Below are 27,780 nucleotides of genomic sequence, written 5' to 3'. Positions count from 1 at the left end.
TTTGTTGTTTTTATTTTTTTTTGTTTTGTTTTTCATTTGCAAGTTAATTCTTCATTGTGATTTGCCTGGGAAAGTCCTAGTTTATTTACATTTTCCTGACTTCCCATCCAGCTTAGTTTTTGTCATTTTCAAAAGGTCTCAGTGTTGACAACATAGTAAGACGTAAGTTAGTATGATGCTTTCTCCTAACTCATCCAGCAATAACATCCTGTCATCCATGAGCCTGATTTAGGAGTAAGGGAGGCCACTAGATATGAATAGCAGATGTCTTATCAAGGAAAATAAAAATTTCACCAGGGAGGACAGAGATAGAATTATATGTAACTACAAAGATGTCAAAAACAGTGTTGTGAAAAGCAGTGTGAAGTTAGTTTTGTAAATTTTAAACACACAAACCAGGACTAAATATTGAAGTGGTTGCATAAATATGTGAGTAAAAGTATAAAATGGATTGGAACAATAGACACTAATTCATAGATGCTTCTGAAAGGAGGTCTAATGAATTATAGCTTTTTATTTCTTTAAAAAGAAAGATGAAGCAAATATAAAAAAAAATGATAATTCTGAGAGATGGGAGTTGATTTTATTCTTTGTTGATTTTATTCTCTGCCTTGTTTAAATGTCTCAATATAGAAATTACAGAACATGCACTACTGAAACAAAAGAAGGCGGAGCTAATCAAAGCCAGGCCTGGAAAAGTAAACATATAGAAATGGCTTGTTAATTGCAGCTGGTAAGCATAACCTGCAGTCAACCAGTCTGCTGAGCTGGTGTTACAGGCAATCACTAATTGCTTTATTGGTTCCTGTTGGCATAACCTGGCTCTAGTGCAACCACCTGAAGTTCCTCCGGCCTTCTTATGGTTGAATCGAACTATTCAATGGTTGATACCAACTACATGACTGAAACACAGGAACTGATTGCAACACAGGTACTTAGTGACAAACAAAGCCCCAGCGACTTTCAAAGTCATCCAACATGCATAAGCAGGCTCTCTTTGAACAGGTCATAGCACATTGTCCAAGATCCTTTTTGATTTAACTGGCATAGGTTGACAATATAGGTCCCTTAGCATAATTCAAAGAGCTAGAGACTGAGCTAAAAAAGGAATCTTTCTAGCTTCTAAGAAGAGATAAATACTAAGCAAATGCTAACAAAATGGAACAACTGACCCAATGTGTTTTGTAATGTTGTATGTGCTTATTATTGCTCACTGCACATTTCAGAAAGATTTTGTTTTTATAAATCCCAGGATAGGGCAAGAGGGACTTTCTACAACAGTGGGAATCATTTTTACTTGCTGGATGGTTTAAAGCAGTCCAAGTGTTCCCAGGATAAGACTCTAGGTCCCCATTATAACACTACCAGTTACCAACTGTCCTATTATAGGCTAAACATTTTTAATTTGTTGACTTATACTCATTTTATTCAATTCTCAGTGCAGTCCTAGGAGACATATGCTATTACTATCCCCATTACTCTGATGTTGGAATGAGGGCTTGCAGATGGGAAATTTGGCCAAGGTCTAGGAGTTAATTGCAAAGCTGGTGGGCCTGATTTCAAAGCAGCCATAGAGTCTCTCAATGTATTGTCTTCAGGGGAAGCCCCTACTGTATCAACGATCTCAATAACAGATCATAGAACTCTTATCCTCAGAGAGAAGTTAACTACCGGGGCGCCTGGGTGGCTCAGTAGGTTAAGTGGCCAACTTCGGCTCAGGTCATGATCTCATGGTCAGTGAGTTCAAGCCCCGCGTCGGGCTCTGTGCTGACAGCTCAGAGTCTGGAGCCTGTCTCAGATTCTGTGTCTCCCTCTCTCTGACCCTCCCCTGTTCATGCTCTGTCTCTCTCTGCCTCAAAAATAAATAAATGTTAAAAAAATTTTTTTTTTTTTTAAAAAGAAGTTAACTACCAACCCTCCATCCCCAGGCTCTTACCATCCCATAAATGAATTCCTTGTGCCACATTCTTTCCTAATGGTACCAATCTTCTGAAACCATTTCAATTACAGAAATAGCTTATTACCATTTCAGGTAGCTATTTCTTTGATTAAATAAAAACAGGTCTTCCTCTGATTCCCATCCACTCAACCTATTCCTTCTTAATCATATAGAACAGATGATATTCCTCATGTAATTGAAGAAAGTTAGCATGTCATCTACAGGACCTCCCCAAACTACTAAATGTCAGCCACTCCTTATATGGCTCTCTTTAGGGTCTCCTCAGATTCTGGCAGTTCACAAACCCTGGAGAATTGCAAAGTGTCTTCAGCTCTGTATCCTCAGTGCTCACAACAGTGCCTGGCACAGGCTAATCGGGGTAAGTGCTCAATAAATAATTAATGAGAAAATGAGTTTTGCAAACTCTACAAACAATAAAAGACTAGTATTTTGATCACTAACAATTAGTGCTTTCCTCCCCTTTACAGGGGTGTCTGTTTGTTCTGCTCTTTTGTTTGTTGTTTATTTGTTTTGTTGCCCATTTTTCTCTCCAGAACTGACTGCTTCACAAACAGTTTTCTAACAATCTGCAAAGATGACAGTCCGGCTAGCATGAAATCAACAAGATTGATTTCTTTATCTTTAGGGTTGTACTTGTTCAGTTTTGTTACTCTTATTTAACACAAAATGGCTAAGCCTCTCTTTTGCTTTTATTATGGGAAGAGAATATTCTAGGGGTACCTGAGTGGCTCAGGAGGTTAAAGCGTCTGACTTCAGCTCAGGTCATGATCTCACAATTTGTGAGTTCAAGCCCCACACAGTGCTCTCTGCTGTCAGCGCAGAGCCTGCTTCAGATCCTCTGTCACCCTCTCTCTCTGCCCCTCTCCCACTTGTGCTCTCTTTCTGTCTCTCTCAAAATAAATAAATAAACTCTTTAAAAAAAAAGAAAGAAAACATTCTATACATTCCTTTTGGCTATCTCCAGGCCTTTTTCTGAGGATGGTCAACAAAATATACATACTAAGTGTATATCTATGAACAAAAAAATGTATGTTTTAATCAATATTTTTTTAGCAGGGGTATTAGAGCTAGGGACTAAGCTGGATTAATCTTTTTTTTTTCTTTTTCTTTCTTTTTTCTTTTAAGATTCAGACATTTCTAGACATGCATCATGAGCCAGCAGGAGAAATCTGCCAAGGATATAACTTCATAAGTACCTAAAATTTTTTATAGGAAGGACACTGATAATGGCTGTTTGCCAATCCCCAGCACCAAGACCTCTAAGACAAAAAGCCACCTATTAATAGTTCTGGCCCATGCATAAGAGAAGGAGAAAACTCTTTAGAGTTGGTAGATAAAAAGAGTTAAAAAAACAAACCTGATCCAAGAGCAATGGTCAAGTTAGAAAGAAGGGGAAAGGTGGATGAATGCAGAACATTGGGCAATTTGACCCTGGAGTCAAAAGGCCACCACAGATGGAGAAGAGGCAGAGGTGGGGGAGTCCACGTCAGTTGAGGGACCACCATGGAAAGGCATGCAGCAGGGGCAGTGACCTCAGGAGGAATAGCAGTGGCCAAGAATCAACACATTGACCAAAGATACTGAGAAGGACTGAATGAGAACAGAAAAAAGATTAGGAGGTTCATGGGTCTGCTGGTTACTCTTTCTCATGAGATATTTGGGGCTCAGAGTTTAGCAACTTTTCTAATAGGGTCCAAGATAGAATATTACTGTTTTGTTAGTGTTAGTGTAAATTGTCATAGTGCAAGCTGATATTACCTGGGATATTTAAAATAAAATCAAACTTTTTTCCTTTATTTCTTTGTCCATTGATGACAATGAATTTTGCTTTCCCACTTGTTCTAGGGCTCCAGCATTGAAGGAGCGAAGCTACTCTAGAGGGAGATGAAGAAAACAACCTTTCTTGTACTATGCTCTACAATAAAACAGGAAATACTTCTCTCCAAATTTGATCATCATGACATTCCTCTGCAATTATCCACTATGACATAATCCAAGACAGGAAACTGGAATGATTTCATTTTTATTAGAGATAACATTTTAACTCATTATACAAATTCAAACATTACTCAATCATATTGTCAATAACTTCTATTGAAATGAAATGCTTTGGAATATGTAAGAATTATAAAACTGTCTACCTGAAATTCCTTACTTTCTTGGATAGTTTAACTCAAATTTCATTGACCTTTTTAGGTGGAATAATCCTAATTTCTCTGTCACTATTTGGTCATTTCTAGAGTCCAATCTTTATTTTTAGCTAAGACATACTATATATTCACTCTACAAAATGTCTGTAATGCTTTGTGCCTACAGCAGGTGCAATACCAAATGACTACTATGCCAGAATGGGCTCTGCTTTAAGCCTTCAGAGAGCGGTGTATTTGGAATATTAGTCAGAACTTGCTGATTTATTAATTCCCAAAATATCAAGAAAAAATAATTTTCAAATTTTACATTATTAGGCATGCTGCTTGAATCTTTTTTCTCCTTATATGTACAGAAGTTTTAATATGTTCATTTTCAATTCTATAAAGCTTCAATTATGGTTTCTGCCCTTGATGTCATATTAGACAAGATTATAAAAGTATTCACCAATCTATTTTCTTCTAGTTATGTCTCACTGTTCTTTCTTCTTTAATTTTTTTTTTTAATTTTTTTTTTCAACGTTTATTTTTGGGACAGAGAGAGACAGAGCATGAACGGGGGAGGCGCAGAGAGAGAGGGAGATACAGAATCGGAAGCAGGCTCCAGGCTCTGAGCCATCAGCCCAGAGCCCGACGCGGGGCTCGAACTCACGGACCGCGAGATCGTGACCTGGCTGAAGTCGGACGCTTAACCGACTGCGCCACCCAGGCGCCCCTCTTCTTTAATTTGATAGATATTTGTATCTTGTGTGAATAGAAGATCCAAATTTACAGGATTTCCTAACATTAACCAATTATTGGAATTGTGTTCATGTAATAGTCAGTATTTTCTCCCCTAACATGAAATGCTGTCTTTATTATACATTACCTTTATGTGCTTAAATTTCTTTGGGGAATTTTCAAGCTGACTTAGTTCCTCTAAGTCTCTGTTTTAGTAAAATTACTATATCATCTTAGTAATGGTAACTTTATAATATTTTTTAATACTTGGAAATAAAATTCCTTCCTTATTATTCTTTCTCAAAAATGTGCTTTCCCAGGCTGCCCCTTCTTTCACATGAATTTTAATAATCATTTTGCCAACATATTCCTAAAAATCTGTTTTTATTTTGTTTTCATTTTATTTCATTTACTTATTTATTTTTGAGACAGTGTGTGAGCAGGGGAGGGACAGAGAGAGAGGGAGACAGAGAATCTGCAGCAGGCTCCACGTTGTCAGTGTGTGGGGCTTGAAGTCAGGAACTGTGAGCTCATGACCAGAGCAGAAGTAGGACACTCAATGGACTGAGCCATTCAGGCACCCCAAAATCTCTGTGTTTTTAAGTGGAATTGCATTGACTTTATAAATTTTGGGGGGGAAGCCAACACCATTACAACATTTGCTATTCTCATCCAGGAATACAGTATAAATCTCCATTACGCCTAATCTTATTTTGTGTTTCTCAATAAAATATTATTGTCTTCATTTAAGCCTTACACATTTAAGCCTTAATTTCTTACACAGTTTACTCATAGATATACAATATTTTATTGCTATTATAAATGAGATTTCCTCATCACGTTTTAGCTGTTATCGAAAAGTCAATGGATTTATTCACATTTATCTTTTGTATGGCAAGTTAACAGTTTCTTATTCTAATAGTTCTTCAGTTAATTTTCTGGTATTTTTCATAAAAAATATAATCATTTTTAAGTGAAAAAGATGTCACCTCTTTTCTAACAATTAAAACCTTTGAGAATCAGCATACCATATAATTTGACATTAAAGACACATGAGTTAAACTGCTTGAGTTCTAATCACTAATTAGCTGTGTGACCTTGGCCAAGTTACTTAGTTTCTCTGGGCTTCAGCTTCTTGATTTATAAAATGAAGATGATAATAGTTCGTATCCTAGGATTGTGGTGAAAATTAAATGAGTTAATATTTGTAAAGTATTTAGAACAGTTTCTAGCATATATAATTAAAGTTTTAAAAATGTTAGTCTTTTAAAAAATTTGTTGTATTGGCTAAAATTTATAGAATGATGTTAATTATAAATGATGAAATTGAGCACTCAGTAAGCCTCTAACATTTTGTTTTCTTGAAATTGCTTTTTCACAGTTTAATAATATCTCCCTATTCCTAAGTTACTCTGTTGTATATATGTGTTTTTTCTTAAGAGAAACAGAGTTGCATTTTAACAAATGTTATTTGGAATTCTATTAAGAAATAAGAAGTAGGAGTTTTATTCTTTAGTCTATTACTATAAAATTATTTTAATAAATTTCCCAATATTGAACCACTTGTACATTCCTAGTATAAACATCATTTATTGTATTATTCTATTTTGTTGATTCCTACATTCCTATGTCCAGTATTTCAATGAATTTCTGTGATTCCTTTTTGTCTTACTTTTACTAGTGTTTGGGGGGGGGGGATTTAGAGTTATGCTTTTTTTATTAAATGAATCAGAAAAGTGTTCATCTCTTTTGTAGAGTTCATAGAATATGAGATAAAGTGTTGGGGAAAAATGTGTATTTTCAACCACCGATTATAAATACCTGATGAAAACAAGATACTTTACTCATCTAAACAGAATATTTTAGCTCCTGCCAAATCTTGCTATCCAAGCTGGTCAAGAGCATAGGCTTAAGCATCAGACAAAATTAGGCTCAAATCCTAACTTCACCACCCACTGGCTAAATGTGTGCACTTGGCAAGGCGCATTTTTATCAGAGAGAAAAACATTCTTTCCTTACCTTCCTCACATGGGGTTTTTGTGAGGATTACAGAAGATTATCTTTATAAATCACTATATACTCCACCCACAATAAAGACTCAATAAATTATTTTGTTAGTCTTAATTTTCCTTAAATACAAAATTAACGTTTACAATTTTACTTGCTATTTTTTCTTAGTATGGAGATTTTGTTTATTTATAGGGAAAGATAAGTGCTTTTGATAAAACTATTGGTATGAAATTGTTTCATAATAAAAGGTATATTTCAATTAAGACGTGTTACTCTCTGCAGTCATAAATTTAAAAGTTGACATGAAAGTAAAAATGCTCCAATAACACATGAAAATGAACGTATTGCCACTGTCTCCATGAAACTACTGTGGGTCATTAAAAAAAGTTGTACTCGTTTTGAGAAAACCAGGCAATGAGCCTAAACCAAATTTAATGTCTTCCACTCTTTCCTGTTCCCTTGGAGCTTTTTGTTCTCATGGGAATCTGAGAGTGGGAGGAGAATGTTAGAACCTTCACACAGGCTGACGCTTACTCCATGTTTTCTGATCTGCCATCTGAAGTGCAAGGGTGGGGGCAGGCCCCTCTCTTTGGCTGGGAGAACACAGCACTAAAACAGTGAAGTGGCCTCAAATATAAGTCCTACCAATGTAATAGAATTTTCGTGAAATATTAAGATTGCAACATGAATGTAGCCTCATTTTTAAAGGACACAATAGGTGAATAAAAGCATACACAGATATAAATATATGTGATATATATTCTATATATACATATGAGTATATACAGAGATCTGTATATATTCATATTCACCTACACAAATGGGTATCATGTATATATATATGTATATACATATATAATTATTATCATATATACGTTATTTGTAAATATGAAATACATGGTATATATGGATATATAGACACATATCACCAGCACAAAGAAATCTGTTTCTCAAAAAAGAGTATTTCACATTTTGTCCACCAATCAGTATCATCAAGAAATATTTACTTGGGGGCACCTGGGTGGCTCAGTCAGTTAAGCATCTGGCTCTTGGCTCAGCTCAGGTCATGATCTCACAATTAGTGAGTTCGAGCCCTGTGTCAGGCTCTGCCTTTCTCTCTTTCTCCCTCTACCCCTCCTGCACACACTCTCTCTCAAAATAAATAAATAAACTTAAAAAAAAGAAATATTTGCTTGTATTTACTATGGTCTCTGAGGAGATTAGAATTGACCTGATAGACCTAGTGAGTTTCTCTTCTGTTTTAAAGACTATAAATTTTAAACATTATTTTGGTAAGCTGACTTCCTCTGCTAAGAACAACTTAAACAAGCACAACTAAGAATGTAAATATCAAGCTAGGCTCAGCCTCTGTACTAATCACTGGTCTCCGGCAAACACAAGATGAAAATGTCAATCTCGAATTCTCAGCATGCGTTATTTGCTATTAATCTGACATTAACAATAGATTCTACCAAGCTTCGATTAAACTGTATCGACTTTTTTTCTAAAATAAAGACTACCACTGCACCTTTTCTTTGCTGTCCTCTGGCTTTATAGCAACAAAGATATTTTTAGGGACATCCTCAATAGCAGGATCAATGGATCAAAAGTGTACCTACTTCTATCTTTTCTGCCCTGTGTGGCCTCAATAACTTGATGGTTTCCAGCTTCCCCCAGATTTCTCTTGATCAAGTGCCTTTCAGTATACCCGTGACCCCTGAAGGAAACAAAGGGGGAAAAAGATTTATTAAGATTAACATCTCTCATTCCTTGTCTATTTTGGAAAAGAACACATGGTTCCTTCGGCAATAACATTGTCTAACTTAACAACAAAATGCTGCACAATTTTAAAACAACATTCATTGTTATTTTTCCATTCCTCATCCTGATTTTTTTTAATACTCTTCTGATTTATAGCAGGAACAGGATAAATTTCCTTGAGTAAGCAGCTCAATACTCCCTTATAAATGAGGAGTGTGTTTCTTATTATTATTTGATTCACTGTTCAAACTCATCAGTTGTGTTCTGAGCAATCTTTCTTCAGTTTTGCTTCTAAGACTGTGTAACATGAGCAGTCACACACATTCTTACTGAATAGTGAAATCACCTATATAGCAAGATATATACTTTTCTTCAGCTCTCCAAATTTCCAATGAAAATAGATTCACTATGGGGCGCCTGGGTGGCGCAGTCGGTTAAGCGTCCGACTTCAGCCAGGTCACGATCTCGCGGTCCGTGAGTTCGAGCCCCGCGTCAGGCTCTGGGCTGATGGCTCGGAGCCTGGAGCCTGTTTCCGATTCTGTGTCTCCCTCTCTCTCTGCCCCTCCCCCGTTCATGCTCTGTCTCTCTCTGTCCCAAAAATAAAAAAAATAAAAAAAAAAAGATTCACTAGATGAGTGACAACCTTTCTCAAATGTGTGATTTTAAAAGCACCAAATCCCTGCAGCAATCCATATTTGAATTCCAACGCCAAGAAGCAAAGACATTGTTTTCCCCATAATATTTGGAATTATGGAAGATAAAATGAACCCAGTAAAATTTAGTCTACACCTAATGCCTCCATATCAAGAAGTAGCTTGAAAATTTGCTGTGAATAGGCATCTGATCCACTTGCTAGGTTTTCCTATTCACACTCTTTTAAGTATTTACATATCAAAAGCCCCTATTTTAAAACTAATTGTACAGAAAACAAATTGGTTATTTTCACTTCTACATATATTCCTGACAGAGGTGGCTGAACCCAGGTCCCCTTTCACTGGGGCCGTCTACATATTTGAGCATGTGGTAAATGTTTAGTTGTCCTAGATGAGAGCACCATGTTTCATGTTAGGGAGATTACCTGTTCCTTTTTCTACAAAGTGTGGGGCCAGTATTGTCGATATTCCTATGTTTATATGTGCTGTCTAACTTTACGAGGGTTATTCAGAGCAGGAAAGAGTCCAGAGCTGTCTGCTGTTTTCTTCTCACCCCTCTTCCCCATAAACCACCAAACTCTGTCTATTTCAGGCTCAGAATGTTCCTCAGCTCACTCTTCCAATTCCATTACCATATGCCCACATCTTCCTCCACCCCATCAGTTCTTTCAGATGTTACAACATCGCTCAGTAGGCTCCCTGGTTCAACGCAAGCCTTTTCCAGTCCATATTCCACACACCATTCATGTTGGGACACTCACTGAACTTTTAATTTGTATAAAACCCAAGAATTATACATAGTGGAAATGTTTAACCATTATTCTCAAATGAAGTATCTTGTCCCCCAAATGCCAACAGCATTATGCTAGCCATCTTTTAAGGTAGTTTTCAAATAATTTCATTACTCTTCTTTTTCCTTTGCTTCTCATATTTCCTCATAGCTTACAAGTAATCCAGCACAAGAAAGTCCGAGGGCATTGTAATAAAGGGCAGAAACAGTGATCTTAGTTCTAGTTCCAGTTCATCCAGTTCATCCATTTATCACCTGTTGACTTTGAGGAGTCATCTCCTTTCTTGTTAGGTAAATGGCAGAGCTTTATTTATCAAATGGGGATGGAAATATTTATCTTGCTTATCTCTATAGGCTGTTCTGGGAATCAAGGGTGATCACATACAATAAAATACCAAATATGCAATACTATTATTACCCTCCCCGAAGAACTGCAACAATAAAAAATGTGCTTCTTGTGTGTTAACTCTAGATTCAGATTGGGATCCTAGAAAAGGTAGCTGTGATCACACTTTTAAGTCTTGCAGCTTCCTTCTGGGACTATGATGCTCTAAAGGGTTTTGTTTGGGCTTCCAAAGTGGGGGAAAATACAAAGGAATCATACTCTAACATATTTGGATTTCTAAGACATGCTGAATCTAAAGAGGAAAGAAAAGGAAAAGGGGTTAAAAACCGTGACAAATTTTAATTGGCTAAAACTACCATAACTGAAATAATCCAACTGTCATTTATGGCACAAATGTTAGTGCAGTCTCCTAAAAACTCAGATAATTACTCCATACATTACTGGACACTTTCAGATACGAAATATGTGCCTATTCTCTATCATTCTGTTGTAGGTTTTAACTGGAGAATGTGGAATGTGTATAACAGGATGACTTTGTTTTGCTTCTAAAGAGAAAATACAAAATATCAACCCAAATATCATTTCATATATAAACAGCATCGTAGCCTCAGTTTAAGGAAGTGTATATTTTAGACTTAAAAAAAGGATGGGGGGAGCGCCTGGGTGGCGCAGTCGGTTAAGCGTCCGACTTCAGCCAGGTCACGATCTCGCGGTCCGTGAGTTCGAGCCCCGCGTCGGGCTCTGGGCTGATGGCTCAGAGCCTGGAGCCTGTTTCCGATTCTGTGTGTCTCCCTCTCTCTCTGCCCCTCCCCCGTTCATGCTCTGTCTCTCTCTGTCCCAAAAATAAATAAACGTTGAAAAAAAAAAAAAAAGGATAGGGGGATATATTTGAACTCATGCATCTAAACAAACTAAAGAAAGTGTAGAAATTAAGTAAAGCAAGAGAAGGGCAGAGTGATAGGAACAAAGACCACAGCTATATTTTCTTAAAATTGGGTGAAATGAATGTTAATCAGAGTTCACAAAGTCTAAATTCTCCTTTGAGTTGCATAGATACAACCAAGTAAATAAAATAACTCTCAGTGAAGTATAATTGTATTTGAAATTATTGTCACATATTAAGAAGGATCTGGAAGTTTGTTTGTTTATTCATTTAGATGCTCAAAATCAATACTTACTGAGTACCTTCCATACATGAGACTTTGCACAAGATGTGATAAGATGTACTGGTTTGAACCTGTTGGCCATATTGGGCTAGAAACAAATGCCAAAAGAATTGCACCAACAGCCCACATAGAAACCACCCTGCTCCTCTGCCTACAATGTACATCATCTTTTGCTCTCAATTAGCAGTGTCTAGGCCATCCTTAAGGGATCCCAACTCAAATGCTGCTTCCTTTGTAAAGCTCTTTGGAATTGCTCCAGTTTGAGACTAATCATAATCCCTGCCACTAAATCACTTTGTTCATAACTCTCCGATGCACTAATCATGGCAGCTATGCCTTACGGCTCTGTGTGTAACAATCTTCCTTAGCAGCCTGTGAACATCTTGAACGGCAATGTTTTATTCATCCATCCATGGGACTTAGCACGACATACTGTAAGTACTCAGGTAGTGATTACTGAATAGAAAGTTCATACATCTTTACTTGCAGGAGCAAAAGATGTATCATAACTTTAAAACCAAGATTTGCAAATGTTTTATGTTCACTTTTGCTCTATGCGTTTCTTTAAAAAATGAATTTATGCCATGAATTTATACTTTGGTGGAAATATGGAAAACTCATGTATTCATGTATAAAAGTCTTCACAGTAAAATTAGCATTATTCTATTCAAATTCTTCTATTTGTTCTTGTTTCTCTCTCGTTAACTCAACCTATTCTCTCCTATTTTTCCTACTATATATGCTTGATTTCTATAACAGTTTTTAAACCAACTAGCCAAATCCTTGACAACTACTATATTTTCAAAAATTTTGGTAGCTATTGCACATACATAAAATTGTAAATAACCTGTTTCATTCATTCATTCAGTCAGTCAGTCAGTCAGTCAGAAAACTGTTGTCTACCACAAGGTAGACACCATGGAGGAAACACAGACCGTTTCAGGAGACAGAAGGTTACAGCTAGAGTAGTTGATAAGAAATACATATAAATGACCAAAATCAAAATTCAACCTAAATGTCACATTTCTACTTTATCTGAAATTATTAATTAAACAATTTTTGAATGAAATCTTAGTAGCTGAAAAATGAATTAAGAGGAACTGATGAAAATGACAAAGAATCAGATATATTCATGTTTCCCATGCAGTTAATACAAATAGTTAAACAGCCAGCTGTCTTCTTAGATTCAAGTCAATATCATAAATATGTGTAATAGGCAAAGTAAAAACAAGTTTTCTAATTAAAAATGTAATGCCAGCATTGTATAACTGCCTTTATTATAGGAATTTGGCAAACTTGACCAACTTTGTCCTAAAAATATTGACAAACTTTGCTCCCATAATTCCACTGTGAAATTCCCTTGACCTGTCAGGTCCTCTGGATAATTCTCTTTTTACTTTGCTGTCGGTGTTGCTGCTGCTGCTGGGACAGAAATGAGACAAAGAGGTTTTAACATTTAATAAACACGTGTTCTGTGTCATGAGCCTTGCTAGACACTTAGCATTTTCCTCCATTTAATCATCACAATTAATCTACTACATAGCAGACTTTTTTCAAAGCTTAGAGATGGTGAGATACCTCCCTAAGGTCACATACCTAATACGTCACAGAGACAGAATTCAAATTCAGATCTGACTCTAAAGCCTGTGATTAATCCACTATGCATCATGATGCCTCACAATATTCTTGGGACTACTGACCTAGCTTCTATATATAACTTTTTCCCTATATTATTTTTCTTTTATGACTAAACAATAGTTATTGTTTTGCTTCAAAGCTCTAGGAAATACCAATTTTTTGGAGGATTGATTCAAAAATAATTCACTTGTTCATTTCCTCTCATTTTTCTTTTAACCACTTCCCATTCCTGCATATCTCATACCAAAGAGAAACAACTTTAATGCTAACTGCTGCTGAATTTATTTTTCATGTTCACAGAATTTGGGTGGATGGAAAGAAGCATAATTTAAAAAGCCCCCTGCTATAGAGTATAGGCCCAAAGAATAAAATAAAATAGGCAAACTTAGTTTGCACTCTCTTGCATTATATCATTAAAACCCAAAACAAGTCTGTTGTGAATACTGACTGGGTTGTCCTTATGAAATAATATTGTACTTAAAGAATTCTGTAATGACTGAGAGCACAGATTCTAAAGACATACTTTCTGATTATAAATCTGTACTGTGTACATTTGATCTCATTACTTAACCTTTCTGGGCAGGCCTAGATTTCCCCAAATGTAAAATATCCTTAATAATAGCACCTATCACATACAGTTGTTGTGAGGGTTAAATGACACATGTACTTAAGTGAAGTCATATAGAAAAATTCCCAGTACATACTGTGCTTAATGTTTTAGATTTATTAATATTCTTTTTTTTAATTAAAAATTTTTTTTTATGTTTACTTATTTTTGAGAGAGAGAGAAACAGAGACAGAGGGAGACAGTATAAGCAGGAGAGGGGCAGAGAGAGGGAGACACAGAATCTGAAGCAGGCTCCAGGCTCTGAGCTGTCAGCACAGAGCCCGATGCAGGGCTCAAACCCATGGACTGTGAGATCATGACCTGAGCTGAAGTCAGACGCTTAACAGACTGAGCCACTCAGGTGCTTCTAGATTTATTAATATTCTTATATAACAAAAATAAGTAGAATGCTCCTACCAATGATGCATATGATAAAAACAGCAAAATGATCATGATCACTCTTAGGTGGTAAGCAGCTATAAATAAGGCATCTTAGAAAAACATTTAAATTTTCTATTACTATTGATATGTATATCCAAGTAGTCCTCTAACTGAATGGCTTAGACATATTAGCGAGTGTGCATGCATGGGTGTAAAACAAAAATCTGTGTGAAATTTTTGAGAGGAATTTTTAAGCTTTTAAGTTTTTTGCTTTTGTTTTTGTTTTTTTTTGTAAAGAATATAGTTCCCTCAAGGAATATAGACCCTAATGCAACAGAGAAGCTTTCCCTTTGTACTCACAGCAGCAGGCAAACAGTTAAAGCCCAAGGCCAGAAATACTAGATGAAAACAAAGTGGGAGGAAAGGAAATCAGGTTCCTATCACTTCTCTCTTGCTGGTCAGTGTTAATTATTTCTCAAATCTGACGGCTGCACGTTCCTCTGCTTCACACTTTAGCCTCTGATGCAACTATGTGTTATTCCAAGATATTGAAAGAGCTCAATTTTGGCCTTTAAAACATGCGCCTGGATCTTCAGGAGAAGCCATTGCTCAACACAGGCAACTTTCATTCCTAAAAGCAAAATTCAGCCTTCTTACAAAAGCTGATTAGTCTTGACATTTTATCGACTCTCCTGAAGAGCCATTTAAGGACTGTGTCAAATATTAAAAATAAAATAAGATGTGGGCCTGGTGAAATTATCTTCTGATTTGACCAAACCAGAATTAACTTGCTGATTTTTCTCAAATGTACATACTTGTTTTGGCTAAATAAAGTTAATAGGGAAAGTTACATATTCCATGAGGCATAAAGAAAAAATTACTTTCCATTACCCAGAAACCTTACCTTGCAAACTAAGCCTGAAGGAGAAAGAAACTGGAATGAACGTAGTTGAATGAGAATTTTAGCTGCGACAGCTACCTGACTTGCTCCCAGTTCATGTTTAATTAAATTTACATCAATAATTCCATAAATTGCTTGCATGGTCATAGAACATAAGTTATCATCTTTGATCCTAAGGTCAAATACTTACTGCTAACAACCCTTGTGCCTCTGAGGGAGGCTTGGCCTCCTGCCAAACTGTACTGCTTCATCTACGGGGGCAGGCCCACTACCGTAACACCTCATGGGGGATGATGCACCACCATGGCCCCTTGGTTGCTCGGCAACAACCCCTAATGACTGCTCCTCTAGGACTGCTAGGCAACAGCACTGAGTCCCCCCCAACCAACCCCAGCTGCTCCCAGTGCACTGCTTCTCAAGAGGGCCAGGTTAACAGGAGGCCAGGGCCCTAAGTGACTAATCACATAATCTATACATATTTCTCAGAATGCTCTCCAACTGTCACTAAATAGAAATCAGTGAGCTAGGTCCTACCCTGAAGGGTACTCTTGAATGTATCCTTAATTTAAACTCTATCCTTGGATCTTTAGAGAAGCAGACAGAAAACTAATGCATCAGAGCCAGAATCTGTGGCCAAAAAAGTCTATTTTAAAAAGCACACACACATAAAGGAGGTCATTCTTTTTTCAATCAGATTTAAAATGTGACTTTCAAAGCTTTCATAATTTCAAAGAACTTTGCTATTTAGATAGTGCCTGTTAACAGACCAAAAAAATGGGGAAAACATAAGAACTTTATAAGCCTATTCCTGAAATGTTTTAACACATAGCTCTATTTAAGTATAGCAATGTCAAGGAAAGACCTTCAATTCTTGTCAATAGTTAAACCTACATTTACATATTCAGTTTCAATGTATCAGTTCTATATTCAACAAATCTAAATTAGTCATATTTTTCCATTTATATCCGACCTACCTCTTAGGACAAAGGCAACGACTCAATCAACCAATCTAAAAACTTGCTCACACATCAGAACATGAGTACAGCCTTGCCCCTATCTTCCTCACTGTCCCTTACCTCTCTGTTGTGCAGGAAGAGGCAGGTGCCTTGGGAAACATGGGCTTGCAGCCAGTATACCATAGTACAAATAAGATTCTGCTACTCCACTACTTTAAAACCATCAGTCAAGTCCAAGCTATTTAGCATGGCACGAAAGGCACTTCTGAATCTACTTCCCATCAAACTTCCAGCCACACCTGCTGGGTCCACTATGTGATTTAATTATAGTTCCCTAAACACACTACATACTTTAGGTCTCTTTCCTCTTCCTAGGACACATTCCCCTTTGCCTGGCAAACTATTGGTTATCTGTCAAGATTTAGCAATAACATCACCTCCTCTGAGAAACTGTCCCTGATTTTAGAATTACATATAACTACCTCTGAGCATCTCTACAACTGATTCATACTACTGTGATGGCATTAGTCACATAGTTTTACGGTTATTTACCTACTCAACATTAACCCCATGTTGTTCAAGGGCTAGAACCTTATTCTGTTCAACCTGGTTTCCTCGGTGCCTGGCATATTCCTTAGCATTAAGGAGGTGTTTATACTATATTTAATAATGATTACAAAATAATGCGCCTAGACAAAATTGTAAAATACATGCGGATAAGGCATTTTTAACCTCTTAATTAAACAGAGATGGGTAGCAAAGCAATTTACTAAAAAATAAAATGAAAACTAATCTCCTGAATTTGGGGCTGCTCTCTCTGTAAACTATGATGAATCATTCTGAGCAAATAAGTAGATAGCTCTGCCGTGATACAACCCATCCAGTATTATGGCTAAAATAAACACATTGCCTGCACCCCTTTTGTTATAACTATAATAACATCAAACTCAAGGGAGCTACATGGTCTGGTAACCAAATCACTAAAAGCTAGTCTGGAGCTGGTAATAGGGAAGATACTTTCCCTTTCAGTTTAGCAACTCTTAGAAGAGCTTTTGGGGGCACCTAGGTGGCTCAGTTGGTTAAGCGTCCAACCTTGGCTCAGGTCATGATCTCACAGTTTGTGGGTTCGAGCCCCATGTTGGGCTCTGTGCTAACAGGTCAGAGCTTGGAACCTGTTTCAGATTCTGTGTTTCTCTCTCTCTCTCTGCCCCTCCCCTGCTTGTGCGCTCTCTCTCGCTCACTCGCTCTCTCACTCTCTCTCTGTCAAAAATAAATAAATAAACATTAAAAAAAAGTTTTTGAAGAAATCTTGGTGTAAGTAAAATAGAGAAGAGAGTATAAAAGAAACTAAATAACTAAACACCAATAAAGCAAGAAAACATTTTAATTTTAAAGTTTCCTAAGTAATAATTTGCAAAATTTTATTTATTCAACATCTGTCTCCCTCAAAACACTAATTTAAGAAATAGGAACATGACCAAACAAAACACAAAAGCCCACAAATGTTGCAACAAAGTGTAATATCTCAAAGCTGTTCAACCTTGCCTCACCACCTCAGGAGCTACAAATACAGGCCTCCATTTTTTAATATAACAATACTTTTATGATTTTTTTATAATAAGTGCACATATATGTTTATGTAAACATATTACCAAATACTTTGATATTAGCAGTAATATGACTATCTAGGTCAATCCATGCAATACAAACTCTAATCAATGGAAATCTGAATTGTGCGCCTATCTGTTAAACTCAGAGAGAATTCTTAGTCTATTAAGAGCCTGTTGGTCCCATATACAGCTAAGGCTGTGTGCTTCCTCAGGTAGGAAACCTGTATCCTTGGAAGTATTAGACTGTGTGCCAGAAGGTACTCACAACCACGTGATAAATTTTGAATATCAAAGCAGTCTTACTTGATAGTATATATATTAAAGAATATTTATATTAATTAAAACAAAAGAGGGGCGCCTGGGTGGCTCAGTTGGTTGAACGACTGGCTTTGGCTCAGGTCATGATCTCACAGTTTGTGAGTTCAAGCTCTGCGTCAGGCTCTGTGCTGACAGCTCAGAGCCTGGAGCCTGCTTTGGATTCTGTGTCTCCCTCTCTTTCTCTGCCCCTGCCCCACTCATGCTCTGTCTCTCTCTGTCTCAGAAATAAACATTAAAAAAAATTAAAAAAAAAAAAAGAAACACGTTATAAATTAGAATGCAGGGGCACCTGGGTGGCTCAGTTGGTTAAGTGTTGGACTTCAGCTCCAGTCATCATCTCACCATTGTGAGTTCAAGCCCTGCATGGGGCTCTGCACAGACAGTGCTGAATGGGCTTTGTATCCTGTCTCCTTCTCTCTGCCCCACCACCACTCATGCATGTGCTCTCTCAAAATAAATAAATAAACTTTTTAAAAAATTGTTAAAAAGAAGTAGAATGCAAAATTTATACTTACTTGTAAGATGAATATAAAATTTCATTGAAACTTTGCACTTTTCTATGGAGCACTTAAGTTATACCCTAGATTTCTGGGAATTTTTTGGTGGAAAAGAGGGAGAACAATTTGACCACAGCATAACAGAATAGGACCATCATTTCCTCCATTCTGGATAAGACACTGCTATTGATACAACTTAAAAATACACTACTTTTGTTTGACAAGCACTTCACAATACCAATTCATATTGAATTGCCATAAACCAAAAATTTTTAAACCAATTCTACAAATAACCATTTTTTCACTGTCTGGTTTCTTTTAAAAATGCATGCCACTCTTATATTTATCCTCATCTAAACAACCTGTCAAAATAATTTTTGACTCATAGAGTACCACACTGATTATATGACTCCCTACTCAAAAACTTTCAAGAACGCAAATTAGCTACAAATTTAAGTCCAAAGTTCTCATGCCAGCATATAAAATTCTTCACCACAGGGACGCCTGGGTGCCTCAGTCAGTTAAGCATACAACTTCTGCTCAGGTCATGCTCTCTCAGCCTGTGGGGTCGAGCCCCGAGTCGGGCTCTGTGCTCACAGCTCAGAGCCTGGAGCCTGCTTCAGATTCTGTGTCTCCCTCTCTCTCTGCCCCTCTTCTGCTCATGCTGTATCTGTCTCTGTCTCTCTCCCTCTCAAAAATAAATAAACATTAAAAAAAAATTAAAATTCTTCACTACAGCTCCAATGTATCTTTCTACCCAGTCCCTAAAATTCTTTTTTAATTTTTTTTTATTTTATTTGACAGGGAGAGAGAGAGAGAGAGCACAAACAGGGGAAAAGGAGAGAGAGAGAGAGAGAAAGAGAGACAGAGAGATAGAGACAGAGACAGAGAATCTTAAGCAGGCTCTGCGCTCAGCACAGAGCCTGACTCAGGGCTTTCAGGGCTCCATCCCACAACCCTTGGGATTGTGACCTGAGCCAAAATCAAGAGTCAGATAATTAACCAACTGAGCCACCCAGGCAACCCTCAATTTTGTTTTTTTAAAGTTCCATATATGCAAAGGATTTTATAATTAATGGTGGAAATATAGGTAGAGCCTATTTTCTTCTTAATATAATTCTGAAACTTCTTGATTTTTCACTGCAATGTAAATTATCTCAGAAACACTTCAAAAATTTTAAAGTTAAAACTTAGTGGTATTTTAAGCGGCAAATATTACGGGCTCTGGAAAGAAAATATAGAATAACTCATTACAGTGTAACAAGGCAGAGTTGACAAAAAAGATAAGATTGAGTAAGAATCTGTGATTCTTGGTGAAGAATTTACAATAGCAAGCACATATGGTTCTTGAAAAAACTGAATTCTACATTTGAACGTTGCTAATATTTAAAGCAATGTATTTTAATGGATTGGGTATGTTTTTCTTTTGCTTTCTCATTTCTGAAATCAATGATTACCACAGGGTGCAGCAAAATTAGAATGTACTCTTTTGGTAAAATGGAAAATTATCTGTTTCATACCCTTGAGATCTGAAAGTTTATCTAACCAAAAACTATCTGACGGGTTACTTTACATATGAAGGAAAAATGCTGGTTTTTTTAAAATTTGCAATAGTATACAAACTGTATAACATCATTACATCAATATAAAAATATAACCCTACAAACATACAAAAATTGGAAGATACTCAGTATTGAATATTAAAACTAATATTAAAAAATCTTTAAATGTTCTTGTGTGATGGCTTTATGATAAAAATATCTGAAAGAAGTTGACGAAGTAAACCTTTAACAATATTTCTGTAAGACAATTTGAGATATTTTCAGATAAATCCTAAATTGTTGTTATTATACAAAATCCTTATTTCATTAATAAAATCCATATTTCAAGTGGATCATACTGAGATAAAACAACAAAGTAAAGAAGTGAACCCTTTGACTATTAAGACCAATAATAATTATTGATAAATAATATAAAAAGTTTTCAACAAATTAGGATAAATTAAGATACTTTATTTAAAGTGTTGGTAAAAATAAACATCTATGAGTAAAAAAGTGCTTTGTTTCTCCCCAAACTAGAACCCAAAACATGGACTCCTCAGAGTTGGAACAACTTATGCTGGGTTTTACTTGAAGTTTAATACTTTTTGGCAAAATTCCACAGACATCTCAGGGAACTGACCCAGATCTACTCTGTGAGGAAAATACGTCTCACATCCCCTGACAACCTGCTCCCACTCCTCCTTGAGGCAAACAAATAAAAATTATACCCCCCATGTTGTAGACTGGTCCCATTTCTGCACTGTCAAATCCAAGTGGTACAAATTAATGGAAAACCCGAAATGACCTGGTTTAAACCAAACCTAGTTCAGTGGGTATATGACTTGGACTATTTCAGGATACAGTGGGTGCATTGCCCAAGTGAACACATTGCTTTTTTTGTAACCATCTTTACAACTAATACTGAGCACAGGGCATGTGTCATGCTCAGCAGCAACTGTTCAGAATGTCCAATTCGAGGGGCACCTGGCTGGCTCAGTCGGTGGAGCATGTGACTCTTGAACTCAGGGTCAGGAGTTCAAGTCCCACATTGGGTATAGAGCTTAGATCAAAACAACAACAACAACACAAATAAATAAATAAGACAAAACAAAACAACAACAACATTAAAAAGCTAACAGGTGGCTAATTTATGAGGATGAAAAATGAATAAATATATTAATGAATAAATAAATGTTTAAAAAAAAAGAATGTCCAATATGAGTGAATGAGCTGAGTATTTCGAGTTAGAATGGTAAGCTGTGAATTTAAGCCCCAGTCAAACCCGGCATTTGATCTCAAATCCGCTACTTTCTATTAAATGACTTTGAAAAGATATTCTCTTCACCTACTTATTTAGAAAATAGAGCCATAAGACCAACTCCACAGATTGGAGAATAAATGTAATATGTGAAAGCACCTAGTCTGGGCCTGGTATGTTGTTCAGTAAATAGTTAAGTTTCCATTTGCTTAACATGTATGCTCATTTCCACGTGAAGAAAAAGTTAACATGGTCCCTTCGAAAAATTTTAAGCCTCTGTTACATATTGAAAAAATACGTTATACGTTGAAGTTCTCTACATTTGCCCTAATCCCATTTCCTCCTTTGGAAATCAGCTCCATAAACTATCTTTTCTGTGCCTTCGGCCTCTCCCACACTAATCACTTTTTCATGGCATCGAAAGAGAGAATCAAGACCTCTCCTTGAAACAGTAACTAAAAATTAATTTGACCCTATGTCCTGACTCCCACTACCCACCCACCTTTTTCTCCCTATTTTTGGTTACAGTCATAGGATGGGCACTCAACACTGGCTGATCCCATTCCCTTACTTTCCATTTTTCACCCAGTAAAATCTGGCCTCCACCTCCCAATCATAAAACTATTACTCTGACTGGTAGGCTACTTGTCAAATAAAAAGTCCTTTCAGCCCTTTTCCTACAAGGTCATCTCATGACTATGACCTATTGATCACACCACACATTTTGACACGCTACATACCCTTGTTGCTATGACAATGCCCTTTCCAGCTTCTCTTTTTTGGGCTCTCAGGAGAATTCACTTCCTAGGCTTCCATTTTATCCCACTTCCCTTCTCATTCTACGTGCTTGCCATAGAAGTCTCATCATTATAGTTAACTTCCTGTATGCCTCCTGAGCTTGTTAAAAAACAGCCTCTTGGATATCTTCAACTCTGATTCCTCTTTTACTCATCATCTTCCCCCATACCCACTATATTAGTTTCCTAGGGCTGCCACAACAAATTGCCACAAACCAAGTGCCTTAAAACAATATGAATTTACTCCCACACAGTTTGGGAGGTCAGCAATCCAAAATCAAGGTGTCAGTAGGGTTGGTTCTTTCTTGGGGATTCAGAAAGAGAATCTGTTCCATAGATCTCTCCTAGCTTCTGGTGGTTGCTGGCAAATCTTGGAATTCCTTGCATCTGCATAACTCCAGTCTCTGCCTCTATGTTTGTCTTCCTCCATGTCTGTCTCTGTGTCTTTTTTTTTTTTTTTCTTATAAGGATAGTAATTGTATTGGGTTAGAGACCACCCTAGTCCATATTAACCAATTACAACTGCAATGACCCACTTTCTAAATAAGGTCACATTCTGAAAATCCAAGAAGTACATGAATTTTGAGGAGACATTATCCAACCCAGTAAATCTGCCAAATTTGCCCTCATTCTTATATTGCCTCAAACCTCAAGCCAAGACTCTGAGAAGCACTCTTTACTACCACCTCTTTCTAACTTCATATCCCACTTGTCAAACCTGATCATCTTCAGCTTCTAATATTTCTAGACTTCAAATACTCTTGTTCATCTCTAATTCGTTATCCCTAATCCCCAATTTACTCTTTAACATCTCTTTCTGGGGCTACTACACTAGGTGTTCAACCTCCCTCAAATCCAAACTTGTCAGAGTTACAAGAGTATATATAAATACATACATACAATTTCATGGCATATTAGAAAGATGTAGAGCTGCTTTTTATTTTTTGTTACTGCTTCTTTACTGCAATGCACACAATCATGATAGCTCTCCTTCTTCAGGGATGTAGGAACTAAAAGAAAGAGTAGTTTCTGTGGAAGCTCTGGACTCTATAACATCTTCTTTTGGCTTCGTGGATTCTTTATAAACCTTTAGCATGTGGAAAATCTATCATATCTACAATCTAGCTTTTTATTAGATTTCAAGGCCTCTTTGGGAAAGACAGACAAGAGGGGCTTATTTCAGTGTTTTGAAATTTAATAGTATACCTTGGCTCCAGAGACTCCACAAGAGAAGTACTTATTCTCATTTTTTAAATAAACAAGCATAATAAACTAATGTAATTACATGAGTTATAAGCCATCCTTAGTTATGTGCATGCATGTGCATGCACACGTGCACACACGCATACACAGATTTTTAAAAATACTGTTTTCTTCTGAGACATATTAGCCCAGCCCATAAAGATTAGAAATAAAGAATTTTATAGTAATTTAAGTAGACGCATGCTTGGGAAGACTGCTTAACTCTTCCCTGTCTTCCATGGTTTTATTCCTGAAACTATAACACTGGGTATCAGTTTCCTCCTTTATTCCACCTCAAAAGTGAAAGTCTTAGAGTTAACCATGGTGATTTCCATATTCCCAAGTGGGGATTCTTTTTCATCAACATAGTAGATTTTAGAGCTTAAGGAAGTGGAGACTATGGGAAGGGAGAATTTAAGAAATAGAAGAAAAAATTTAGCTCCATTTATTTTGCCTATAAATGCTACAAACAAGTTCCAGCCATCTTGGCCCCAGACTATGTAATCTCAAAGTGCCTTCATTTTCCTTGACCCTCTTTCCAGTCTGAGAAATCTCATTCTAACTGATCCAGGATTCCAGGTGAGATTACCTCTTCCTGTTCAGGAATACAGTATAATGAATCCAAATTATTTTATTCTTAGACAACTCTGAACTTCTTTTGCAACTAAATACCCAACTGTTGGACACCATCATATTTTAGAAGTAGAAGTGTCTGGAGGACACAAATCCACTCTGATTTATAAAGCCCACAGCCTGCAACATACCCGGGCATAAAACTGGTCTTGCCATTGAGAACTGGAATAAAGAGTATATCTCACTTGAGTGAAGAGTAGACTATTTGAGTTCTCAAAATCAGTTGTATATCCAATAAAACAACAGCAACAACAACAACATAACCACTTTTGGTATGTTCAGATTCTTAACCTGGAGTTCTTTTTATGTAATGTCACCAACTGATCATAACATAAAAAGTACATACAGCATATTAACATAAAAATTTCTGAGACCAACAAGATTCAGAAAAGCACTGTACTAATGGCAGAAGTTTTAAAATACAAATACAGGAGCTCTAGATTTATTCTCAATATGTGATTTTTATACACATCATAAATATGCAATCATAGGCCTTAGATCTCCACATCTAAGAATAGAGTATGTTTAATTATTATTTAAAAGAATTATGTGGCATCATGGTTAAGGAAGCTTATTTTATCATAGGATTTTAGGGTTTTTATATTCAGAAAAATTATTTTTTAACTCAATTAAAATCTTGTATTGAGGGAATGGAAAACCACTGAATTTACTATCAGCCCATTAAGGTCTGAGTGTCATCAACATTTTGAAACACAATTTTCAAATTGCTTTCTTTCTCATTTTCAATGGACATAGAAGGAAATTCAGTCTTTATTAAGCCTGATTTACTCTCATTAAGCATTAAAAAAGGAAATTGGGGAGAGGTATGAATAGGCAGAAAACAGAGGATTTTTAGGGCAATGAAAATACTCTGCATGATATTACAATAATGGATGCCTGTCATTACACATTTGCCCAAACAATGTGCATAGAATGTAAAAGAGTGAATCCTAGGTTAACTATGGACTTTGAATGATTACAATATGTCAGTGTAGGTTTATCCATTGTAATAAATGCACCAGTCCTGTGGACGATTTTGACAATGGGGGAGGCTATACATGTGTGAAGGCACCGGTTATATGGGAAATCTCTGTACTTTCCTTTCAATTTTACTTTGAATCTAACTAAAACTGTTGCAAAAATAAAATTGTCTTTAAAAATATTTTATTTCTGAGAAATACTACTTTTTTTCAAAATTATCTGAGCTCTAAATTCGAAAGAAAGAAAAGTGTTTCCTCTCCCAACCTTCTCTCTACATGTATGTATCAAATCATATATGATCCAGTAAGAAACATTTATGTCTCCAGAATTTTTGACTTTTTGTAAATATAAAACTTCTACCTAAAAATCACTCTATAATGCTCTTTAAAAGTTAGACATAAGTTTATCATACAACTCAGCAATTCCACTGATGAATATCTACCTTTGAGAAATGAAAACATATGTACCCGTTAAGACTTGCATGAAAATGTCCTTAGCATCATGATTCATAATAGCCTCAAACTGAAAACAACACAAATGTCCATTCACTAATGAAGAGAGACAGAATGTGGTATATCCATACAATGGAAAAAAAGAAATGAAATACTGATACATGCTACAACATAGATGAATCTCAAAAACATTATGCTACGTAAAAGAAGCCATAAACAAAAGACCACATATCGGATGATTCCACTTATAAGAAATGTCCAGAAAAGACAAATCTATAGAAACTGTAAAGAGATTAGTGGTTGGGAGTGAGAACAGAGACTAACCATAAATGGACATGAGGAATCTTTTGGGGGTGATGAAAGTGGTATAAAAACTGAGTTATGATAATGTTTTTACAACTTGGTAAATTTTCCTTAAAAATCACTGAAAGGGGTAAATTTCTAAAAATCTAAATTTCTAGTTTAAAATTGACTAAAGAGGAGAAAAATTGTCTAACGCAAATGGTATGTGACACATTTTTAAATTTCCTGCATAAGTATTCCATTAGCCTTGGATATTTTGTTGTAGAAAGATGTGGCAGACTAAAGTCAATTACTTAAGACTCCCCCCCCCAAAAAAATCATACTTTGCTTCAAAATGGAATCATTTTATCTTCTGAAGCGTCTTTTTAGAAAATGAACGCTTTTGAGTAGTATCTACAGAGGGGCATTCAAGTATGGATCATATCCGTAGGAAACAAAAAAGGTTTTCAAAATGTTGGCCTAACCAACCTCGATCCACAATCTACCCCATTACAGGACTTTCTGTGAGCTTTATGGCCATCAGATCTCATTTTAACAACCCAAATTCTGAGCTTTCTGAATATTAAATCTCAGAAGGATTTTTTTTAATGTGTAGAAACGCCGATATGAAGGCATCTTGTGAAGAGACAAAGTGGAGAGACAGATTTTGAATCTACATGTACATAAAGATGTAATGCTCACAGTAATTCTTACCCAATTCTTTTTCAGTATACAAACCGTTGTGTTTTTACTTTTTGATTTTTTTCTAAGTGGATATTTAAGTGGTCTCCGGGCTCAGATTTCTACTTTCTGTCCTGCACAGACTCCGACTAGTAATAACTGAGGGGTTTTTTTTGGAGGGGGTAGTGTGGGGTGAGGTGGGGGCTGGAGGGTTAAGTGTGTTTCCCTTTTACCCCGCTCATGCTAAACGTTTTCGAAAGGAACCGAGTTCAGTTGCGCTCCCTGGGATGAATTCTACGAAGATGGGACTGGAGGGTCAGTCTCAGCCTTATTCTGCAGGGAGCCAGCAGAGGCAGACGGGCCATCTCCCCCAGAAGACACTTTCAGGTGCTTCCCCAAGGGATTACAGCAGCAGCAAGCAGGACCCACGCCCTCCATCTCCTAAGCCCCTGCTAACTCCCGGGCAGGAGTCCTAGGCTCGGGGAAACCTCAGGATCATCCGGTCTAATCAGTCCCGTATTTTGTCAAAGAATGAACGGAGACTAGTGAGGTGAGATGAGGTGAGTTGGCTAAAGCCACAGAGCCTGACGCTGGCAGAGCGGGTTAGAACTCGCGTCTCTCTGCTTTTCCGGTGGCCGCCAGCAGCTGCCTGGGGCTGGGAACGCGCAGCCCAAGGAAAACGACGTGGCATTGCCGGCGAGAGAGGCTAAGGGCTCAACAACTCAGGACAGGAGGTCACTAATGTCCACCTTCAGGGCAGACTCTGCAAAAAACACGTAACCAAACCTCCCAGGTTATGCCTATTGACCTAAGCTCCCCCTTGCACCCAGACAGTACCTCAGTTTGCATACTAATGATGTGGCCGCTCTAGCACACCGGGCACCTGCTTTGAATTCCCCCGTGCCTGTGAAGACTGAGCGGAAAATGGGAAAGTTGCACTTACCACATCTTCCCTCACTCAGTCTCCCCCGACTCCCCAAGTCCTTTCCCTCCCTCCTTCGCACAAGCCATGCTCACGCCCTCTATCCCTCCACCTGGTACGTACCAGCCGTGCGCAGAGCTCCGCGCTGAGCCTGGGCCAGGTGTCCTCGCGCGCGGGTTCGCCCAGCCTCCCTGTGGCCGAGAGCTGCGACGCGGGCTCCAGCTCCCTGCCGCCTTTCCCGTCCACTGCTATGCGGACGCCTCTGAGCTGCTGGGCTGGGGCGCAGCCAGAAGGTGGCAGTGACTCGGAGGGCGGAGGGAGCGACAGGCGGGACCCGCCCCCGGCTCAGAGCGCTCCCCCCCCCCCCTCCCCGCCACGCACACACCCTCCTCGGTATCCGCGTGCAGTGGAGCTCTGGGCGCCGTGAGGCTCGCGGGGAAGAGCGACAGTGGCTCTTCCCGGTAGGCGCCCCGCGCAGGACTCTCCTGCAAGCGTGTTAACAAAACTCGTCAGTGATCACAGAACCTCTG

The 27,780-nt window shown here is 37.5% G+C and overlaps 1 protein-coding gene across 2 annotated transcripts in view; it reads right to left on the bottom strand.

Moving 5' to 3' along the window:
• Positions 1-27,505, bottom strand: part of PKIB (cAMP-dependent protein kinase inhibitor beta) — a 104,566-nt gene extending 77,061 nt beyond the window's left edge. The window contains exons 1-2 of one of the 2 annotated variants that reach the window (XM_030314608.1): positions 27,374-27,505; positions 8,457-8,554 (exon numbers count right to left, since the gene is read on the bottom strand). The gene's annotated coding sequence lies outside the window, so the exon portion shown is untranslated. The remainder of the gene's footprint in view (positions 1-8,456; positions 8,555-27,373) is intronic. The other variant, XM_032593327.1, reaches the window with a different exon arrangement.
• Between the last annotated feature and the right edge of the window lie 275 nt (positions 27,506-27,780).

This window comes from Lynx canadensis, chromosome B2 (assembly GCF_007474595.2).
Source record: "Lynx canadensis isolate LIC74 chromosome B2, mLynCan4.pri.v2, whole genome shotgun sequence".
In the NCBI taxonomy this organism is placed as follows: domain Eukaryota; kingdom Metazoa; phylum Chordata; class Mammalia; order Carnivora; family Felidae; genus Lynx; species Lynx canadensis.
The sequence above is the reverse complement of the archived record's forward strand: the minus strand, read 5'-3'. Positions and strand labels throughout refer to the sequence as shown.